Source organism: Solanum stenotomum, chromosome 6 (genome assembly GCF_019186545.1).
Source record: "Solanum stenotomum isolate F172 chromosome 6, ASM1918654v1, whole genome shotgun sequence".
NCBI lineage: Eukaryota > Viridiplantae > Streptophyta > Magnoliopsida > Solanales > Solanaceae > Solanum > Solanum stenotomum.
The window spans coordinates 20,832,664-20,855,479 of NC_064287.1; the positions used below are offsets into that span (position 1 = coordinate 20,832,664).

At 34.2% G+C, this 22,816-nt stretch overlaps 2 pseudogenes; both read left to right on the forward strand.

Moving 5' to 3' along the window:
- LOC125868562 (putative E3 ubiquitin-protein ligase RF298) overlaps positions 1-14,128 on the forward strand; it is a 37,604-nt pseudogene extending 23,476 nt beyond the window's left edge.
- Positions 14,129-14,880: 752 nt separating this feature from the next.
- LOC125868563 (putative E3 ubiquitin-protein ligase RF4) lies at positions 14,881-18,881 on the forward strand (annotated as a pseudogene).
- Positions 18,882-22,816: the final 3,935 nt, after the last annotated feature.

The following is a 22,816-nucleotide window of genomic DNA, read 5'->3' on the forward strand; positions in this document are numbered from 1 at the left end:
ATCATGTAGCCACAACCCTAGAACTAGGATATTTATCTACTCATAATCCAAGATATGATCAAGCAATGTTCAATAAACATAAAGAGATCAAAAGGAAAAGAGTTTAGGAAAGAACCCTAAAAATGGTGAAAACGTTTTCCCAAATCGTCGTTCTTCTAAACCCAGAAAAAGAATAATTTAATAAAATAAACTAATGATCTATTTATACTAAAAGTCGAAACGGCCAAAAAATGGAGCCAAGGGCGCGACGCGGAGGCATTTCTTGATTTCGCTCTCAGATCTTTTTTCTTCTCCGCGACACGGCAGCTACATGGACCACTCTGCCTCAATTTTACTCTCGTGAATTAATTCAGGACTCCATCTCCGTGATGCAGAGGCATATCTGGGATTTGATTAGCGAGTAAACCCACTTCTCCGCGACGTGGCTGCTACACGGAGGGTTCTGCCTCAAAAGTCATTTTACAACCCAAGCTCAAACTTCCACTCCACGACACGGAGAGGATACAGAGAGGCCTTGATTTGCATTTCTTCGATCCTCTTCCTTTCAGCTCGGATCCTTTGTGTTTCCCATTGTCCATTTTCGTGCTCATTTCTCAAAATACGCTCACCTACACAACTAATCAAGTTGGTTAGTTCATTAACAACCAAAAGACTCGATAAGACTATAAACAAACACATATTGAATTCAAAATTAGCTTAAATATGGGCATTATTAGATTTCTAGGCATGTAAATATGCCTAAGATCAGCATCCCTCAAAATGAGAGAGATGAAGCTATATTGTTGCTACTTTCCCGTTTGAAGACACTACAGAAAACGCTCCAAGGGTGGTCTGATTGGGTAAATGAGAAGGTAATGCAGGCTACTCGAAGGCTTGGAAAGGACTAGGCTGAGCTGTAAATGTTGATGCAAGAAAAAAAAGATGTGGAAAAAGTTCACGAGGAAATGTAAATTCTGGAGGAAAACACCACAGAGAGGGATTATGGAGATGGATCAAGCATTGGTAAATATTAAATCCATGATTGAGACAACTAATTCTGGTCTTAACAATTTAGAGAGGTATAATGTTGGACTAAAGAAGAAGGTCTTAATGCTCTCTACGATGTGTATGCTATGAACATGAATAATGCTTTAGCAAAGGAGCAAGAGGCAGTAAAGAAGTGTAAGCAACAGACGTGGAGAAGTGCTCATTTGACAAGGATTTATCTACTATCAAGCAGGAAAAAACTGCTTTACAACAATAGTAAAAGTAAGCCAACTAGCTCCTGGACCAGTTTGAGATATTTTTATTCTGGTAATAGCACTTCTTTAACTAGTTGATCAAGATAAACTATTTTTTTTACCAATATAGTTTGTGCCAGGCGAGGCTCAATCTAATCAATGGCCTAAAGGCAAAAGTAAATTGGACACCTTAAATTTTTAATATTTTTTATTTTTTATACTTTATGTCTATTCTTCTAGAATTTTTAAGATGTAGAATTGATAGTATATTTAAAATTATATTTGTGATGCAAAGTTATTTCTTTCTTTTTAATGAAAAAAAATTACTTTTTCCATAGATAGTACTTCATCCGTTTTAATCTCTTTTCCGATTTTGACTTGACACATTATTAAAAAAAGTAAATGAGATTTTCGAATGGTCTTAAACATGTCATGTGAAAAGTTAAATTTAAAAATTGACACAAAAGAAAAAAACAGTCTTTAATGTTAAGAAATGAACTAAAAAAAGTAAGAAAGATAAATTGAAAGACACAATATAATTTCTTTATTTTTAAGAAAAAACTTATAATACCATTATAATTACTAAAAAATGTGGTCCATCATATTTTGGGGCCAAAGGCGAATGCCTTGTTTTTAAAGACATTGAACCGCCTCAGTTGGTGTTTTAATGTCTTCAGGGTCGTTCATTATTAATTATAATGTCAGTTCTTTTTTACTTATTCCCTTTGGCAATGGTGGTTCAGGAATTCACTTATGCAGCCTTCTAATAATGCACTTGCTATTTGATATTCCTCCTACTATAAAAAAAATTATAATATTATGAATGTCAGGTCTTATTGAAGAAGGAGGCAAGAGTGAAACAAAGGTTTCTACAGCAAGCTGATTCCTGAAAGTTGAAAGAGAACAACACCGCATTCACAAACAAGTGCAACAAGATAAATTTTGAGAGAAGGTAGAGAGAAACATGCAAAAGTATAAAGAAGAAATCCAAAAGAATGAGAGAGAAGTCTCTCAGTTGATATTGTAGTTTTAATGATAAAAAAATAGAGGCACTTAAACAAGGCATTCCTCAAATGACAAAGGGTTTATGTCACGACCCAAGTTAGGAACGTGACCAGCGCTAAGGGGGAGAATCCCAAAGCAAGCCTTACCAAAATTCTACAGAAAATCGGGCAGAGTTTCCTTTGTTTCTAGGCAAATCCTGAATTTTCCCTGTTTCAAAAATTCACAACACAACTAATAGCAACTATAAGCCACGACTTAATATCCATCAATGATCTAATTGTCACACAATAAAACTAATTCATCTCCAAATACGAAAAAGAGGTTCCAAACTAGTCACTTGACTACAATACAAAAGACTAATCATGACTCAAATAAAAGGAATGACGAATGGAGTGACTCTAAGAGGTTTTTTAAAGCATAGCAAATCAATAGTTCTCTTGCCGCACGAAGCAATGCAGGGCTCACCAGATACTACCAAATCACACTCTTTAGTTAATGAAATCCTTTTCAATACCACCTGAGTTCTTTGTAAAAACGATTAGCGAGGAGTGAGATGCTAACTCAGTGAGTAATAATACTTAGTCAAAACCATTTTAATGAGGGACAAGTCAGAAAACATGCTAGTATAATAATCATAATGATGAAATAATGCTCTTTCATAAAAAAAAAAAAAGTAACGATATTCAATTTTATGTGCCTCATATAAGCAAAATCAATGCAAATACTTAATTGTAAACTCAAAAAAACATTTCCATATCAAATCTTATAGCTGGGAGGTTTCCAAGGATAAATCATGTAATCAGTGTGGACTTCTTTTTAAGAAGTAACCAATAACAGTGAACTCCTCATAAAGGAGTTAAATATTCATATCAGTAGATCCCTACTCGAGGGATATCAGTAATAGTATACTAGTTCTACCTTCCCACTAGCAAGGGCTTTATCGGAAATCTGTAACTACAAGGTGCACTCGGTCTAACGAACCCGCCGTTAGCTACGGGATTCATCAAGGTCTACTCCCATTTATACTTTTCTTATAATTAGTAGAAGCATTCAAAAATCGAACAGAGCATTTAAATCTTATCAAATCATATCATTTCAAAGTTTAACAATCACTTGACAAAACACTATTTCTCAAAAAAGTGTAAAACCTTTTCAATATCAGTAATCATATCTCGTAGGAATGAGATCATCTCAAATAAAGATATTTTGAGTATCATATCAAGTAAAAGACTCGTCCCACATGCAAGTTCAAAGCATTCGGTAACATATTTACTTTATAAACTCATCACTCAAGCAATCCGTACGACTTTCTTCGGTCCATGTATAATCACATCATAGCAATTTGGTGTTAAATCTCCTTGTTAGAGTTATTTAATGAACTAATTTACAATACCCAATTCCCAAGGTTACGGGTCACCCCTCACTCACCAACTCATATTTATTCACTTGTCACCTCATATTTACTCATTGGTCTGTGAGTCGATCAATTTCCAGCAACAAAGAGTCATTTTAAATATTTGTGTTTGAAACTTTCACTAACTAATTCACTATAAAAGTTAGTGATCATCGCAGCCCACCATACTTACACATCAACTCAATTTAAGCATCACAATGTAACTCAAATAGTGAGACTATGAGTAACTTAGGGTTAGTAGAATAAAAATCTTCCTTTGTCCATGTGTATTCTCATACTCTACCAGGGGAAATAATAAGATAATTGACTTGCATAGTTGCCGCAAGGGCAGAACACTTGTGTCCTTAATTTATATAGAACTTATACTTTAAAGGGCACCAGAAATCGATAAAACGAGATTCCACAGATTGTTATTGCAGTGAATGAGTAAATCATTGACATCTTCATCAACTTGCTTGGACAAAGCAACAGCAGAAAATATGTATTCTATTTCTCCTTAGTTTTTAAAAATGACTCTTCCCTCTTAGGAGAAATATGTATATGATTCGATAGTGAATTTATTTTTTAAAATTGATATTCGAATTATCAATATCACACTAACCCAACTTGTGATAATACATATATACTCATGTCAATGAACTGAAATAAAATACCTTGAAATCCATGTTTATAATAGCAGAGGTTCCACTTCTTCTTTTTCTTTTCTGTGATGAACTTGATCTTCGTGCTCCTTCACCAAATGACAAGCCAGGAAGGCGGTTTTTTTTTTTTTTTTTTTACTCAAGAGCTGCTGGGAAAAGATTTTGAACTCCCAAAATCCCTTTATCTTAATTTGTGTTCCCTAGATACGTTCAGATGGGCTAAGTCCCACTTATATTTTTTTTTCTTTTTCTTTTGCTAAAGACTAATATATCCTTGTTTAAATATGGGACATTACGTTCTCCCCATCTTAAGATTTAAGCAAGTGCATACTGGTGGATTGAAACAAGTGGAGGTACTTGATTCACATACCATTTTTTGATTCCCAAGTAGCTTTTTTTTCAATGGTTTGATTTATCCATAAGAATTTTACGGATATAATTTATTTTGACTGTAACCTTCTTACTTGCCTATCAACAATAGACATTGGTTCCTCTTCATATATTAAGTTCTCATCAATTAGCATAGTCGATGTTTCAAGCACATGAGAGAAACCTAATATATAATTCCTTATCCTAGAGACATGAAACACCGAATGGATTGAAGACATCTCATGAAGAACCGACAGATAATACACCACTACTCCTACCTGGTCAAATATCTCGTGTCTCATCTTTCATAGGGGAGACTCATAAGAACACTTTATCCCCAACATTGAACACTAAGTCCCTTCTTCGCTTATCTGCATAATGTTTTTGTTTGCTATGAGTTATAAGCGAGCTTTGTCTGGTTATTTGGACTTTGTCAATATCTTCTTGAAACAAGTTTAGTCCCATACAGTAGCCTTCTCAACTACAATAAATTGCCTATCATACTAGGCTTCATACGCCACCATATGAAATCTTGACTAAACTTTTATTTTGTATGCAAGTCAGCTAAGATAGGTAAGCAACCCAATTACCTCTAAAATCAAGAGTGCAAATTCTTAATTAATATATCCCCTAGAATTAGTATAGTACACACGTACTGACCTTCCTCTGCAAATGAAATACGGTACTACAATATCTAATCATAATATACTCGAGGCGTCTTGGAAACATTTCCAAGATATGAAGTGAATAGTGATCCTCTATCAGAAATGGTTAACACAGAATACTTTGGAGTCAAAGAATTCCACTCAGGTAAGTTTGTGCATATTTTTATACATTGCATCTGATTTTGACCAGTAAAAAAATATGTGCTTACATTGTAAAAATGATTTTAAACGTACCCATATGCGATCAAGACCTCTAAGGGTATTATAATAGCTAGACCATAAAATTCATAGTAACTCTTTTCCATTTCCACTTTGGATGTATAGTGGTGAAAGTTGGCTACAAGCCATTTGAGCTTAACCTTGGCCTACTGATAAGGTCCAACAACTAGAAACAGAGTCAATGCGATCTTTCTTCATCTATTCCTGCCAATATAATTGATTTATTTCACGATACATCTTAATAGATCCAAGGTCAATAATCTATTTAAAGTTACGGATTCATGAACAATAACCTCTCTCACACCATCTATGTTCGATTATCATAATCGGCCTCTTAGTTTAAAGGCAACATAATTGTCAATACTCATATTCGTGTCTTTACTCACTAGAACCTTATTTCAATAGTCACACAATTTCTCATCCTTGTAATAGGTGGCCTCGATGTGTTCTATTAATAAAGGCTTGTCTTGAACATAAGACAACAATGTCTCTGAGTTACTCACAATAATTTGATATCCACATCCTTGAGTGTGTGTACATCTTAGGTCAAAATCTATTTGCAAGAGTTGCATGTCAAATAGCCCATGGATTTACTTCTCAACGCATCTGTCTTAACATTTTTCTTTTCCAGATGACACTGAATAGTAAATTTTTCAGTCATTGAGTAGTTTCCTCAGGTGGTGTAGATTGAAGAATCAAATCTTTCCTTCTGAACATAAATATCAAGTTCTTGTAGGCCTACATAAATCTCGTTGGTTTCATTATACAAATAGCACATCTAAATCTCTACACCAATTATCATCGAGACTATCTTCAAATTATGAGGGGGATAGTTTTGCTCCCTACTAATTTAGCTTTCTCGAAACATAAGCTATTACACGACCACTTTATATAAGAACACATTCTATTTCATCCTCAAAGCACCATGAATGCTCCAGATGCTAACAATAGCATTATCACTGGTATGGTGGTCAATATGTCTTTAGCTTATAAAGCTCTACTCACATTCTATCATCTACTGAAATTTGTTTCCTTTCTTTTTATTACTTGGTCAGTAACACAACAATTCTTTAGAACTACTCCACCAAATATTTATAGTAGACTGTCAAGTGATTCTATCTTTTCAGTACACATAATAATTTCAATTCGCCGATACACTTTACACTTGGAAAATTCGACATAAAGTTGATAATCTTATTGTGTCTGAAATACCATCCAGAGATGATCCTTTTGTTCATTATAGTCATGAGAATACACTCATGTACGATCACTAACCATTGGCACATTGTCACTCCCCGAGCCTACACCCTGGACGTGGCCGGCACTCGAAGACCATTGCTGCCCCCAAGCGAACCCTTGGCCTGGCTTTCTTAACTCAGTTGAAACCTAACTCAACAGAAAACTCCATGCAACGAAAGGTCATAAGACAACTTAGCTGATAAAATCTAGCCAAAAAGGCAACTCGAGTCTCAAAATAGAATATTTACATATACACAGATGAGAGACTCAACACTAACTGAATGACTGTCTATGAAGCCTCTATAATACTGAGATGGATGTTGGGACAGACCCCGCAACATCCTAATAAAACAAAACTAGAAAAAATGAAATAATAGAGTCCTCCGGAATGCAAGGAGGCTCACCACTGACTCTGGAGTGCTCAGCTGGATCAACGGCGTGCTGGATGCTGATCCTAGGTACCTGCGTCTGCATCATAATAAGATACAGTCCAACTGGCATCAGTACATGGAATGTACGAGTATACGAGCTGGACAACTAAACAACTTAAGCTTGAAAGGGATACAAAAGAGAACTTACCTTGGCTCTGTTCAACTCATGAATAACTGAACTCAATATAAAGCAATAAGACACATGCAATATATATAAAGCTTGTAAAACTATTTAAAACATGACGTAAAAATCATATTTATAATATCATAAAAAATACCATGCTTCCTCTCAAAGTCTACTTGTGCAATGCATGAATGAAGTCCCATACCCCCATCAATACTAAGCAGAACCCCTCGAGGAACCATGCAATTTCTACTATGGGAGTTTCTCTAACCGACAGCCACCAGTCCATGCCTAAGTGGTGATACAACGTTTTACCTCAAGTTGCCCAAGGACCATCCTATACCTTGCCATGATATAGGACCTTACTTTAACTTTAACTTAGTGGATCCACTAGCTTAACTTTACGTGATCATCTAAAAAGTATGACCTATCAAATCCCATGTTTGGCTACATGGTTCTTATGGAGAGTTGAGTTAATATGAACTCGTGTCCCCAATTCGGTGCTCAAGACTACTCCCAAAAATACTTTATCTCATAAGTGTTTTAAACACATCTTTCTTTAGTTTGAAATAATTGCTCAAACTACCCTCTTAAAATAGGTAATTGCTCTTGAAAACTCTTTCTAAAAAGAACATATCAAAACCATATTTTTAATATGATCATTGATGACTCGGGAAGTCATATTGCATAAACATTGATGGTATATCTAGAGACCATATTGTTTAAACATTGATGACATACTCGATTGTCATACTAATCATGTTTTAGAAACTCTTTCGCAAAACTCATCTTTTCTTAAAAGAGATGGTACTCAAACTGCTCAAAACTCTTTTGGAAATCTCAGTTTTCTCTCATCTTAAATGTGAAAATATTTATAAACTTCTTTGGGAATACTTAGTTGACTAATAACTTTTGAGAAATGAACTTGACTCTTTACTCTTGGCTTAACTTGAAACTCTATACTCTTTACCTAACTTGAAACTCTATACTCTTTACTCAACTTGAAACTTGAGCCTTAAAATGAAGTTAAAACGTTCAATAAAGACTCTTGAAAAACTTTAAAGACTTGCTTTGATTTACTTCTTAACTTATAAGCTTGACTCTAACTTCACTTGACTTTTAACTTCACTTGACTTCTAACTTCACTTGACTTTGATCCTAACTTCCCTCGAATTGGATTATGGATTCAAGGGTAATGATCTCATGTTTATGGATGAGTTCAGGATGTCTAGATGTATCTTAGAGTGTTGAAAACAACTATAAAACATAGGTACATTACCAAGGAACATGTATGAAAAAGTGGGGAAGGATTGGCGTCCTTAACGCTCTGAGAGGCGCGGGGCGCCAGCCTTCAGACTTCAGAGGGACCTGGTGGGGTCTCTGCTAGGCGCGCCGCCCCAAGGGGGAAACTTCAAAACCCCTGTTGGGGCGCGCTGGCTGAAGCGACGCCCCAGCCTTTTTCCCCAAAAATCCAACTTTTCTCCTTCTTTTCCCAACTCTAAACCTTCTTAACTTCAAAGTTTCCAGCCCCAAACACTTAGAATCATAAATCCCCTTACTATACAATAGATTCAACTCGAAATCACAACCGGAAACATACACCAAACCAACAAGAAACTTCAACAACACAATCACAACTTCAACAAACACAACCACAAACTTCAACAAACACAACCAATCTTTTTTTTCTCGAAATTAAAACGAGTTTGGCATGTGGGGGAATGAACCAACCCAACACTATGATCTCACATACCTTAATAGGGATCACCCACGACGAAATCCACAACAATCTCTACAAACCTTGCTTCTTCTTCTCCTTCTCCTCTTCTTCTCCTCTTCTCTCTCAAAGCCCTAACCCTCACTCTTTAAAAGGGAAAACTAATTTAAAATCAGTCTAGACCCTTAATATAACCAAAAGAAATGGTTAGGGAAAAGACCAAAATACCCTTACAAATTCGGACTAAACTGCCCTGCCAACTGCCCAACTTCCAAAGGGCATAACTCACTCATACGAACTCGGAATCGCGCAAATTCAGCGGTGTTGGAAAGATTATTCCACGAGCGTTGAAAATATAACTGGAAATACACCTAACTCATCTTGAGCTAGGAGTTATGACTGTTCAAAGTTGACCAAAAACTCATTTTTTTTCCATACTTGGCTAAATTTCCAGATTTTTAATTCTTTCCAAAAAAAATGACTATTTCCAATTCTAAGCTTCTTCATAGCTATTTCAAATTGCCGGATGTTACACACATATCTTTCAAGTAATGCCTTTATAGCAACAGGAGCTTATGTTAGTCCAAAAGATATCACATAAAACTTTTTAATGCCTCTGTCAAGTTTTTGAAAGCTATCTTAAAATATTTCCGTCAATTCTGGACTTTTGGGAACCAACCAAAAGATCAATATTTGAGAATTATACGGCTCCATGAAACATATCAAATTGGTCATTTATACGAGGCAGTCGTTCCTTGTTGCATATTGTTACATAGTTAAACTATTAGTAGTCAATAATATTTCCAAGTACTTGAGCCTTTTTCTTCACCAGGTATTTGTGTACAATTGTGTCCTATAAAGAACTTTTTCAGTCGGTCCGCCAATTATTTCTTACCTCACTTTACTACATTGATATCATATGATATGGAGGTAACAAAATGGACTAGGTTCCAGGTGCCAAATCATTACCAAAAATCTATTTCTTGTATCGGAGGTAATCGTAACAAATCCATAGAAAACACATCCTTTAATTCTCTCACTAATGACACGTTTCCAACTAGGTGTATGGTCTATTCCATCTCTTACCACATACCATTTCATTTACCATTGATAGGAAGCATATGAATTTTTCTTCATTGGACACTAAGTCACAACAATAAAAGATAAAATATTTCCTATTTTTGTAACTCCCATTCTCTTCTTTTTTTCTTCTTTTGAAAACATTAGATTCATTGATTCTCAACTAAACTATCTTCTCATGACATTTGAGAGTATTCTGAGAGGAAAATAATCCATTCACCACAATGACATATCAATTAAACCATATAAATATGATCTGGTTAGTTATGTAATCCTTTCCCTCAATCCTATCTTGACAAGCATTGTATACATGTCGAACAAAAGAAAAATACGACACAGGAGTAGAAACCAATAAAAGTATTGCCCAATGTCTTGAGCATTCATAATTTCCAACTCTTTACTACAATTCCCATAGAAGGATTTCTTTGTTTTGGCCTTCTCGAATAACTGTTTTGATTGACCACTTATCACATTACATATTTCCAATCTCTTAGCAATATCAATTACCTCAAAGTAAGTTAAGGCCTTCATTCGTAAGGTGGTTTATGGGGCACACAAACCCTCCAACAAACCTCTTAATAATACTTCGTTAGATAATAAGTAGGGATCACATCTAGTTAATCAAAAAATCTAGAGTCATATATCAGTTCAATACATTATTTGGAACAAGTTTCTTAAAATCCTTAACAAGTTACACATTTTCAACTGTCAAGAAAGAAACCATCCATAAATAACTTAGTAAATCGCCTAAAGTCGTTGGTGTTCCCCTATGGGTATTTTGAACAATACCATATTATACCATGTATCTTGTCATGTTCACCATCTGAACTTTGACATATTTGCAGTACTCTTGTTGGAACATGCTAGAGCTCGTAAGGCCTTAAGTAATTTATCCATGAATTTATACCAAAAAGCCTCTAGGATCTGAGTTGTTAGAACCTACGAATCTTGGAGGTTTCATCTTTAGAAACTCCTAAGCCTACTTTTTTAAAATAAGTCTGGATCATTGTAGCTTCTTGAAGATGGCCTTGGGACCTATTAGTTGTCTGACTCCATTCGTTATGTCCATTAATATCTCTAACTCATTAAAGGAACATATGTGGGTTAACAATAACATTCGCATATTGCTCAAGTGATAGAGTAGTGCTCTTTCCAAAAAGAGATATATTATATTTCACATATACAAATTAAAATCCCTCAAAGTGGCATACCGACCTTTTTCTTGGCCTTTTCAACTACTTCAGTAAGCTCTCCTTAATTGGAAGAAACAAATGTTTACACGGTGACCATTAATGACTCCAAACCTTTGGACTATTCTTGTTATTGGGTGACTAGTTTCAAGACATGCGATGGAAAGATAAACAATGTTAAATTCATCTAGTAGACCATATTAGTCACCCATATAAAGAGGAATGAGAAAGAAAGACAGACACATTCTATCACGTCCTCGCAGAATCACGATTATAGAAATGGCCGGCAACATACCCATAATTGAGATTCTACTATTAACAGGTGCTCCATAAGTCGCAAGAATAACCTAGGGCTCTGATACCAACTCAAGACCCAAGTTAGGAACGTGACCGACGCTAAGGGGGAGAATCCCAAAGCAAGCCTTACAAAAATTCTACAGAAAATCAGGCAGAGTTCTTTTGTTTCTAGGCCTATCTTGAATTTTCCCTGTTTTAGAAATTCACAACACAACTAATAGCAACTATAAGCCACGACATAATATCCATCAATGATCTAATTATCACACAATAAAACCAATTCATCTCCAAATACGAACAAGAGGTTCCAAACTAGTCACTTGACTACAATAAGAAAGACTAATCATGACTCAAATAAAAGGAATGACGGACGGAGCGACTCTAAGAGTTTTTTTAAAAGAAACTAAATAAATCATAGCAAATCAATAGTTCTCTTGCCACACAAAGCAATGCGGGGCTCACCAGATGCTACCAAAACACACTCTCTAGTTAATGAAATCCTCTTCAATACCACCTGAGTTCTTTGTAAAAATGATTAGCGAGGAGTGAAACACTAGCTCAATGTGTAATAATACTTAGTCACAACCATTTTAATGAGGGACAAGTCAGAAAACATGCTAGTATTATAATCATAATGATGAAATAATACACTTTCAGAAACAATAACAATATTCAATTTTATGTTCCTCATATAAGCAAAATCAATGTAAATACTTAATAGTAAACTCAAAAAAGCATTTCCATATCAAATCTTATAACTGGGAGGTTTCCAAGGATGAATCATGTAATCAATGTGGCCTTCTCTTTAAGAAGTAACCAATAAAAGTAAACTACTCATAAAGGAGTTAAATATTCATATCAGTAGATCCCTACTCGAGGAATATCAGTAACAGTATACTAGTTCTACCTTCCCACTAGCAAGGGTTTAGTAGAAATCTATAACTACAAGGTGCACCAGGTCAAACGAACCCGCCGTTAGCTACGGGATTCATCAATGTCAACACCCATTTATACTTTTTTTGTAATCAGTAGAAGCATTTCAAAATCGAACAGAGCATTTAAATCTTATCAAATCATATCATTTCAAAGTTTAACAATAACCTGACAAAACACTATTTCTCAAAAAGTGTAAAACCTTTTCAATATCAGTAATCATATCTTGTAAGAATGAAATCATCTCAAATAATCTTTTCAGTATCATATCAAGTAAAAGACTTGTTCCACATGCAAGTTCAAAGCATTCGGTAACATATTTACTTTATAAACCATTTAAAAATCATGAAATTTATGAAATACAAATTGTGCTAAGATTACTACTCACATTACTCGTGTTGAAGTACCAAACTCATCACTCGAGCAATCCGTATGACTTTCATCGTCCATCTATAATCACATCATAGCAATTTTGTGTTAAATCTTCTTGTTAGAGTTATTTCATGAACTAATTTACAATACCCAATTCCCAAGGTTATGGTTCACCCCTCACTCACCAACTCATATTTATTCACTTGTTGCACCTCATATTTATTCATTGATCTGTCAGTTGATCAATTTCCAGCAACAAAGAGTCAGTTCAAATATTTATGTTTGAAACTTTCACTAACTAATTCACTATAAAAGTTCGTGATCATTGCAGCCCACCATACTTCACACATCAACTCAATTTAAGCATCACAATGTAACTCAACTAGTGAGACTAGGAGTATCTTAGGGTTAATGGAATAAAAATCTTCATTTGTCCATGTGTATTCTCATACTCTACCAGGGAAAATAATAAGATAATTGACTTGCATAGCTGCCGCAAGGGCAGAACACTTGTGTCCTTAATTTATATAGAACTTATACTTTAAAGGGCACCAGAAATCGCTAAAAGGAGATTCCACAGATTGTTATTGCAGTTAATGAGTAAATGATTGACATTTTTATCAACTTGCTTGGACAAAACAACAGCAGCAAATATGTTTTCTATATCTCCTTAGTTTTTAAAGATGACTCTTCCCTCTTAAGAGAAATATGTATACGATTCGATAGTGATTTTCTTAAAAAAAAATCATATTCGAATTATCAATATCACATTAACCCAACCCGTGATAATACATATATACTCATGTCAATGAACTGAAATAAAATACCTTGAAATCCATGTTTATAATAGCAGAGGTTCCACTTCTTCTTTTTCTTTTCGGTGATGAACTTGATCTTCGTGCTCCTTCACAGAACAACAAGCCAGGAAGGCGTTTCTTTTTCTTTGGCTAAAGACTAATATGTCCTTGTTTAAATATGAGACGTTACAGTTTAGCAGCCTATGCAGAAAGTTTTGGTTCTAATTTTGTAAAAATGGAGAGAGAGTGTGTTATGTGTATGAATGAGCAGATATCTGTGGTTTTTCTCCCTTGTGCATATCATGTGTTTTGTGAAGATTGCGACGTGCTTCACCAAAAGAAAAGAATGGAAAAATTCCCTTTTTGTACGACACTAATAAAGAAGCGGAGTAGTGTTCGCTTTGCTGATTCTTAATAGTTAGCAACTTCAGAACAACAACAGGAAAAAATAGTTGGTCACTATTTTATTATTTTAGAAAAAATTATGTCCTTTTTTCAAGACATTCTTTCATACTGTAACTGTAAGAGTTGATAGGAAAATTGATGGCATGTGTGAATCCACCATAGGTCAAGGGACCATGTCCTTGACTGAAAACAACTGAGAACAGAGAAAAACAACAACCTACATAGCAAAGAGTAAACCAAACACGGTGTCTATGTGAAAACTTTCTTGCTTAAGGAAGAAAAAACCACAACTTAACTCGTAGGATTTCACCAACAACTCCACTAACAACACGCGCCAAGTTTCAAATTACAACCTCTTGTAACCTAGAAATTAAACCCTTAATCCCTCTCTCCTTGTAATAACTCAATTACAAAACAATTAAGCAATAACTCGATTGTCGACTACACCAACTAACTCTAGCTGATATAGACTTAAGGCTAACTCTAGCCCACAACACGACAATGGCTAAATCTAGCCAACAACTCAAATCTACAAGATAAGAGAGGAAATAAAATAAAAACACAAGCTTCTTATAAGAGGAGTAGGTTTATAATGTTAGAGCAAAAACAAAGACTCAACAACCTAAAACATAAGATATCAGTTGTAAGGAACAAATTCTTAGGTTGTTGAAGCACTTTGGTAGCTTTTCAGAGAGAATATGACTATTTTGATTTTTCAAAATTTAAGTTTTCATATCTTGATATGTCGAATACATATGAAGGATGAGAGTGGTGAAAACTTTGATCATTGACAAGAAAGGACACCACAACAACTTTTCTGTAGTGCTACCTGAAGTGTTGCATTTCTGCAGTGGTGACAACAACTTTACAGTTGTGGAAAGCTGTGAGAGTTGACTCGTACGGATCATCCTTGTGTGTACCTGATCCCTCATTAGTTCCCCTATGAAATAAGATTCTTCTTAGAGACAGTTGCCTCTAAATGAGTATTCTCCCTTGACTGAGCATTTCAGTCATATAATAGATTGGCCGGGTGCGTATCTGGTCCCTAATCTGGTTCCTTGGTAAGTTTGTCAAATTATCAAAATAATGTATAGTACTTCAACGTCTATGCTTTATCCATTTCCTCCTTTTTTATGAAGACAATCTCGTGAAGAAAGTTCCTCTTACGAACCAGATTCTCATACAATTTCCGCTGAATGACTGAGAGTAGCATAGTTGATTCCTCAAAATATTTGTCAAATCATCAAAACAATTCATAGTACTTCAATGTCTATGCTTCATCAAAAATGCAAAGAAGTATAGATATGTAGAGAGAACAGGTGAAAAGAGTTAGACAGAGGGAGGAGTGCTTGATGGTCCGTGCAAATCCTTAAGTTTGAAGGTTTAATACAAATTGTTGTTCTATGTGCTTAAACTTAATCTTTCTCAAGCGTTTCGTATACTTACATATGGATATTTGTATACTTCCGCAAGCGTTTTGTATACTTTCTCAAGCACCCAAAAATTATGATTTCAAGTGTTCTACACTTACAAAACTTTATTTTTTAAAATTTAACCATTTGTTCTTTGAAATGTAATGTCCTGACTAATTTTGTTCACCCAAAAGGTAAATATTCTTCCTTCATAGGATTCAAACCTGAGATCTCTAATTCCTATAATCCTTTCTAGCACTTGCCAAACAAAACTATTTCATTGTTGCATTTTATTAACTTACATCAGAGTTTCCTAACCTTATTTTCAAGCAACCAATGTTAATACTAGAGCAACTAGTCATTAAATTCATTGTTATTTTGTCAAAACTGGTCCTTTATTGTTTTGCATGTTAATACTAGAGCAATTACTTATTCGCAAGAATAAGAAGTAGCTCAATATGCAAAAGAGTAGTTGGATTTGGATTGTCTACTAGCAAGAAGTGGAACATCTTTTGATGTAATATATATATATGGACAAAGATGATATGATCACACTTAGAACCATTTCTTTTTGTTGATTTGGAAGTAAGTGATTCTGTTTCCAAATAAGTTATGATTTTGTGGAATCTCTTCCTTTGTCTTGTTATATCCACTCAGTACTAGTATTCATCCGTTCACAATTGGCTTTCAAACAACTAATGCATGGTATTACATTTTGTGGATGTGGTATGGTTATTTTAATTTAACATGGACGGATGAAACTAAGGACTTGCAGGTTCATCTGAACTTAACTAATAATTTTAATTCAAACTTTGTATGTGTTAATGAATGTATACCAGAGGCAATATCTTTATCAAATCAGTTCAACATCTATATTATATACAAAAAGGAAAGAAAATTAACGGTGTATATATAATAGGAGTATGAGTTTTCCACCAACGGAGCTCGAATAATTAATTAGTATAAAATATACTAATAGCATAAAAATATTATTAATGTCGTTTAATTTGTTGATTTATCCACATTATGTTTTTCTTGTTTCGAAACTTGTAAAATTCGACTAATTTTAGAGAAAAAATGTCTTAAATATATATTATGATATATTTTACTTTTTCCTATTATCTCGAATGATCATTCATATGGTACATTGTTGAAAACATGTATAATTTTACCATAAAATCTAGTAGTCATATCTTTTATGGAATCCATTTACAACTTTATTCTTAAAATCCTTTATTTGAACTCAATATATTTTACTGAAAAGTGTCATATTATATTTGTCCTTGTACTTTTTAATGCACCCCTTTTGTTGTTTTTCCTCAACTTGATCATTAATGGGTTCTTTTGTTTCCTATTCTCTAAGTCGGTTTGGGTTTCTTGCTTGACTTGTTTGGATGGTTGTTGCTTATTTTTTCATGATGTATTGTATCATATCACATTGTGTTGTTTTGTATTGTTTTGATGATTATATAATATTTGGATAGATTTGCATTATTTCCCATTATTACATAATGTCAGATACAAACAATTTGTAGAATAAACCATCAAAATAAATAATGTATTTAAACTAACATCGATAGTTGCAACACAATACAAAAGGTAACAACCATCCAAACAAGAGCACACACCATAAATGTGAAATGTCAGTAGTAGTACAATTTTTGAATAAAGTGTAAGCATTTATTTGGTTTCTAAGGAAAAGACAGGTAAAATGCATTTGTATGTGTGTTGGGTTACTAAATTCCATGTGTTTTGAATGAAGTCTAAGTTTTCATTAGGATTTTTACAAGACACTAAACTCATCACATTCTTCTCGTGCAACAAAGGAGATCTCACTCTAAAGTAAATACTTCGGTTAAAAGCAATACACCTTTAGTGAAGCAAGTTCTGATAGTCTGTCCTTCCTCATCCATTGCACCTGCAACTGACACCTCCAGTGTGCCACCATGCAAGAAAATGTAAATGAAAAAGATCCGAATTTGTTATCCTTGAAACCTAAGCCTAGCGAAAATCTCACAGACAACACAACTATTTCTTCTGTGGTGCCAGATTATTATGTTGGTATCCTATATGATGACTCTCTAAGGAAATATGTCCCTCAAAATGAGAGAGATGAAGATATATTGTTGCTAACTTCCCATTTGAAGACATTGCAGAAAGAGCTCCAAAGGTGGTCTGATTGGGCAAACGAGAAGGTAATGCAAGCTACTTGTAGGCTAGGAAAGGACCAGACTGGGCTTAAAATGTTGAAGCAAGAAAAACAAGATGCTGAAAAAGATCACAAGGAAATGCAAATGCTGGAGGAAACCAACATGAAGAGGATTTCAGAGATGGAGCAAGAGTTGGTAAATACTTATTACATAACTGAGACAGCTATTTCTGGTCTTAACAGTTTTGAGGGGGGAAATGTTGGATTAAAGAAGGGGATGGAAGCCTTAAAGCTCTATGCCGGTGTATATGCTACAAACATGGATAAAGCTTTAGCAAAGGAGCATGAGGCAGTGAAGAATGTTAAGCAGGGGACATGGAGAAGCGCTCATTGCATGAGGATTTATCTACTATCAAGGAAAAAACAACTCATTTCCAACAACAACGTAACAAGAGTAAGCCAACAAACGCCTGTACCAGTTTAAAGTATTTTTATTCTAGTAATGAAACTTATTTGCCTAGTTTATCAAGGTAAAATGTTTTTTATCAATATAGTTAGTATTTGATAGTTTTCAGGCCGTTCAGTGTCGATTATAATGTTGGTTCTTTTTTACTTAATCCCGAGGATAATAGTGGTTCAAACATTCACTTATGCTATGTTGTTGATAATACACTTGCTATTTGATATTCCTTCGATTATAGAAAAATAAATTTCTAATATTTATGAATGACAAGTCCTATCGAAGCAGGAGGAAAGAGTGAAACAAAGGTTTCTACAGGAAGTTGATTCCCTGAAAGATGAAAGAGAACAACTTCGTGTTCAGGAACAAGTGCAGTAGGATAATTTTGGAGAGAAGGTAGAGAGAAACATGCAAAAGTATAAAGAAGAAATCCAAAAGCGCGAGAGTGAAATCTCTCAGTTCAGCTTGCAGTCCGAAAGATAAAAAATAGAGGTACTTAAATGAGGCATTCCTCAAATGACAAAGGGTTTAGCAGCCTATGCAAAAAGTTCGGGCTCTAATGTGATAAAGATGGAGAGAGAGTGTGGTATGTGCATGAATTAGCAGATATTGGTTCTTCCCCCTTGTGCACAACAAGTGTGAAGATTGCGACGTGTTTCAAAAAAAGAAAGGAATGGACGAATGCCCTTTTTGTAATACACCAATTAAGAAGCGAATTAGTGTCTTCTTTGCTAATTCTTAAAAGTTAGCAACTTCTAAACAAGGCTAAGAAAAGGATCTGGTCATTGTTTTTTTTTCTGTAATACTTTATATGTCCTTTTTCAGGCTTTCATTTCATACCGTAACTGTACTAGTTGATAAGAAAATGCAGAAGGGTACATATATGTAGAAAGAACATGTGGGAAGAGTTAGAAAGAGGGAGGAGTGCTTAATGGTCCTTGTAATCCTTAAGTTTGAAGGTTTAATACAAAGTGTTGTTCAATGTGCTTAAACTTAATCTTGCCCAGCGTTTTATATATTTAAATATGGCTATCAGTATTCTTCGTAAAAGTGTTTTGTATACTTCCTCAAACACCCAAAAACAATGATTTCAAGTGTTTTACACTTAAAGAAACTTTCTTTTTTAATTTAACCATTCGTTATTTGAAACATAACATCCTGACTAATTTTGTTCACCCAAGGGGTATATATTCTTCATTAATAGGATTCGAGATCTCTAATTCATATTTTCCCTTGTAGAACTTTCCATACAAAGCTATTGCGTTGCTGCATTCTATTAACCTACATCAGAGTTTCCTATTCTTATTCTCAAACAAGCAATGATAATACTAGAGCAACTACTCATTAAATTCATTGTCATTTTGTCAAAACTGGTCCTTTTATCATTTTGCATGTTAATACTAGAGCAAGTACTTATTCGTAAGAATAAAAATTATCTCATCTGCAAAAAGAGTAGTTAGATCTTGATTGTCTACTAGCAAGAAGTGGAACATCTTTTTATGTAATCTATGGAAAAAGATGTTATGATCCCACTTAGAACCGTTTCGTTTTTGTTGATTTGGAAGTAAGTGATTATGTTTCTAAATAAGTTAAAATTTAGTGGAAGCTCTTCCTTTTGTCTGGTTATATCTACTCACTACTAGTATTTCCGTTCACAACTGGATTTCAAACAACTCATGCATGGTGAGCGCTTCTCATGTCTCCTGCTTGACACTTCTTCACTGCCTCCTGCTTGACACTTCTTCATTGCCTCCTGCTCCTTTGCTAAAGCTTTATCCATGTTTATAGAATACACACCAGCAGAGAGCTTCAAGTCCTCCATCCCCTTCTTTANCCCCCCCCCCCCCCCCCCCAAACTATTAAGACTAGAAGTAGTGTCTCAATTATGAATAACTCTAATAAGTATTTACCAACGCTTGCTCCGTCTCCAAAATCTTCTTTATGGTGTTGTCCTCCAACATTTGCGTTTCTTTGTGAACTCTTTTAGCATTTTGTTTTTTCTTACCTCAACATGTTAAGGTCAGTGTGGTCCTTACCAAGCCTCTAAGTAGCCTGCATCGCCTTCTAATTTCCTAATAAGACCACCCTTGGAGTTTCATCTCTCTCTTTTTGAGGGCCTTATATCCCTAGAGACTCATCATATGGGATACCAGCATAATAATATGGCACTGCAGAAGAAATAGTTGTGTTGTTTGGAGATAGTTTCTAGGCTTAGGTTCCAAGGCTAACAAATTCGAATCCTTTTCATTTACATTATCTTGCATGGTGGCACACTAGATGTGTCAGTTGTAGGTGTGTAATGGATATGGAAGGACAAACTATCAGATATTGTTTCACTAAAGGTTTATTGCTTTTACCCAAGGTATTTACTTTAAAGTGAGAACTCTTCTTTGTTGCATGAGAAGAATGTTATGAGTTCAGTGTCTTGTCCAAATCCAAATAAAAATTTAGACTTCATTCAAAACCACATGGAATTCAATAACCGAACACACATACAATTGCATTTTATTTGTCTTTTTTCTCAACAACCAAATCAATATTTACACTTTATTCAAAACATGTACTGCCTACTGGTGGTGTGTGACCTTGTTTGGATATTTGTTACCTTTCGTATTGTGTTGCGACTATTGATGTTAGTTTAAATATATTATTTATTTTGATTATTTATCCTTCAAATTATTTGTATCTTACATTATGTAATAACGGAAAACAATACAAATCTATCAAAACATTATATTGATCAAAATAATACAATACAACACAACACAATGTGATATGATACAATATGTGCAATACAATGCATTGTGAAACAATATGCAACCACCAACCAAACAAGCCAAGCAAGAAACCCAAAACCGACTTAGAGAAGAGGAAAGAAAAGAACTCATCAATGATCAAGCTAAGAAAAAACATGAAAAGGGGTGCATCATAGAAGTACAAGGACAAAATTGAGTACGAATAAAGGATTTTAAGGTAAAGTTGTAAATGGATTCCATAAAAGCTATGACTACTAGATTATGCAGGTAAAATTGTACATCTTTTCTACAATGTACCATATGTATGGTCATTCGAGATAATAGGATAAAGTAAAAAAAAAATCATAAAATTTATTTAACACTTCTTTTTTTTCTAAAACTAGTTTAATTACAAATTTCGAAACAACAAAAACATAATGTAGATAAATCAACAAGTTAAACGACATTAATAAAAGGTATTTATGCTATTAGTATATTGTATACTAATTAATTCGAAGTTTATAATTCAATTAATTTTAGAAAAGTAAAATGTTCTAAATATATTTTATGATATTTTTTTTCCTTTTTCCTCATGTCTCAAATAATCATATTACATATTGTACATTGTTGAAAACACGTACAATTTTACTAGCAGAATCTAGTAGTCATTGCTTTTTATGGAATCCATTTATAATTTTACTCATAAAATCCCATATTTGTGCTTAATATATTTTATGGAAAAGAGTCATATTATATTTGTCCTTATACTTTTTTAATGCACCCCTTTTTCTGTTTTTCCTCAGCTTCTCTTTAATGGGTTGTTTTCTTCCTTTTCATTTAATGGTTGAGATAATCCAATAGTAGTCAAGTTTGATTTTTTTTCTTCTATAAGTCAGTTTTGGGTGCAGGAAGTTTCTTGTTTGGATGGTTGTTTCAAGATGTATTGTGTTGTATTGTATTGTTTTGATGAATATAATGTTCGGATAGATTGCCTCATTTTATGTCGTCATATGATGTCAGATATAAATAGTTTGAAGGATAAACCAACAAGAGAAATAAAGTATACAGTAAACCAGTCCTAAAAAGATATACTAAAAGATAAAATATGATTATTAGATAATAAATAAAAACAAAATGAGAAAAATAATGATAAGGTAATAGCAGGATCACATCATATCGATTATTTTATAAAATAAGACACTTCATGTTATATAATATATCGGTCACTATATAAAATGAGACACTTCATGTTATATAATATATCCGTCATTATATAAAATGAGACACTTCATGTTATAAAATGATAACTTTAACAATACGATACAATAAAGTAACTACCAAAACAAACTATGTATTTAAACTAACATCCCTTCCTGCAACACAATACAACAGGTAACAAGCATCCAAACAAGGTGACATTGATGTTGACATAACTAATATGCAATGCCAGTAGGAAGTAGAGGTTTTGAATGAAGTTTCAGACTTGATAATGCAGGGCAATTTAGCAAAAAATATTCACATTGATATTGAAAAAAAGTGGTGCTTTTTTTTTGGTTTCATCAAAGCAAACTAGTGTAGGATTTACTTACCATCAAAGTTCAAAGTTCATCCATTTAGTGTAGTAGACACAGGTTTGTGGGGGATATAACTCCATTTGGTGTACATTTTTGATTAATCCTAGAGCAAGCACCACATGGAATTGAAGCCATTAGTGCGATTGTTTTTGGATCAGCCCCCCAGAGCAACTCCGCTTGCAGTTCGATAACATTCTTATCCAACAGGAATAGAATGATATTCTCCCAATCCAGTGCTCTTTACCTCTATAATAGCATTGTCCAGAACTATAGAGTTCAATGTTTCCGCGATTTGCTGACTTTTGCACTCAACAACCTTCCTTTTCTTCAGGACGTCGTGGGTTCCCTCTGCAGTACCAACTTTCAGC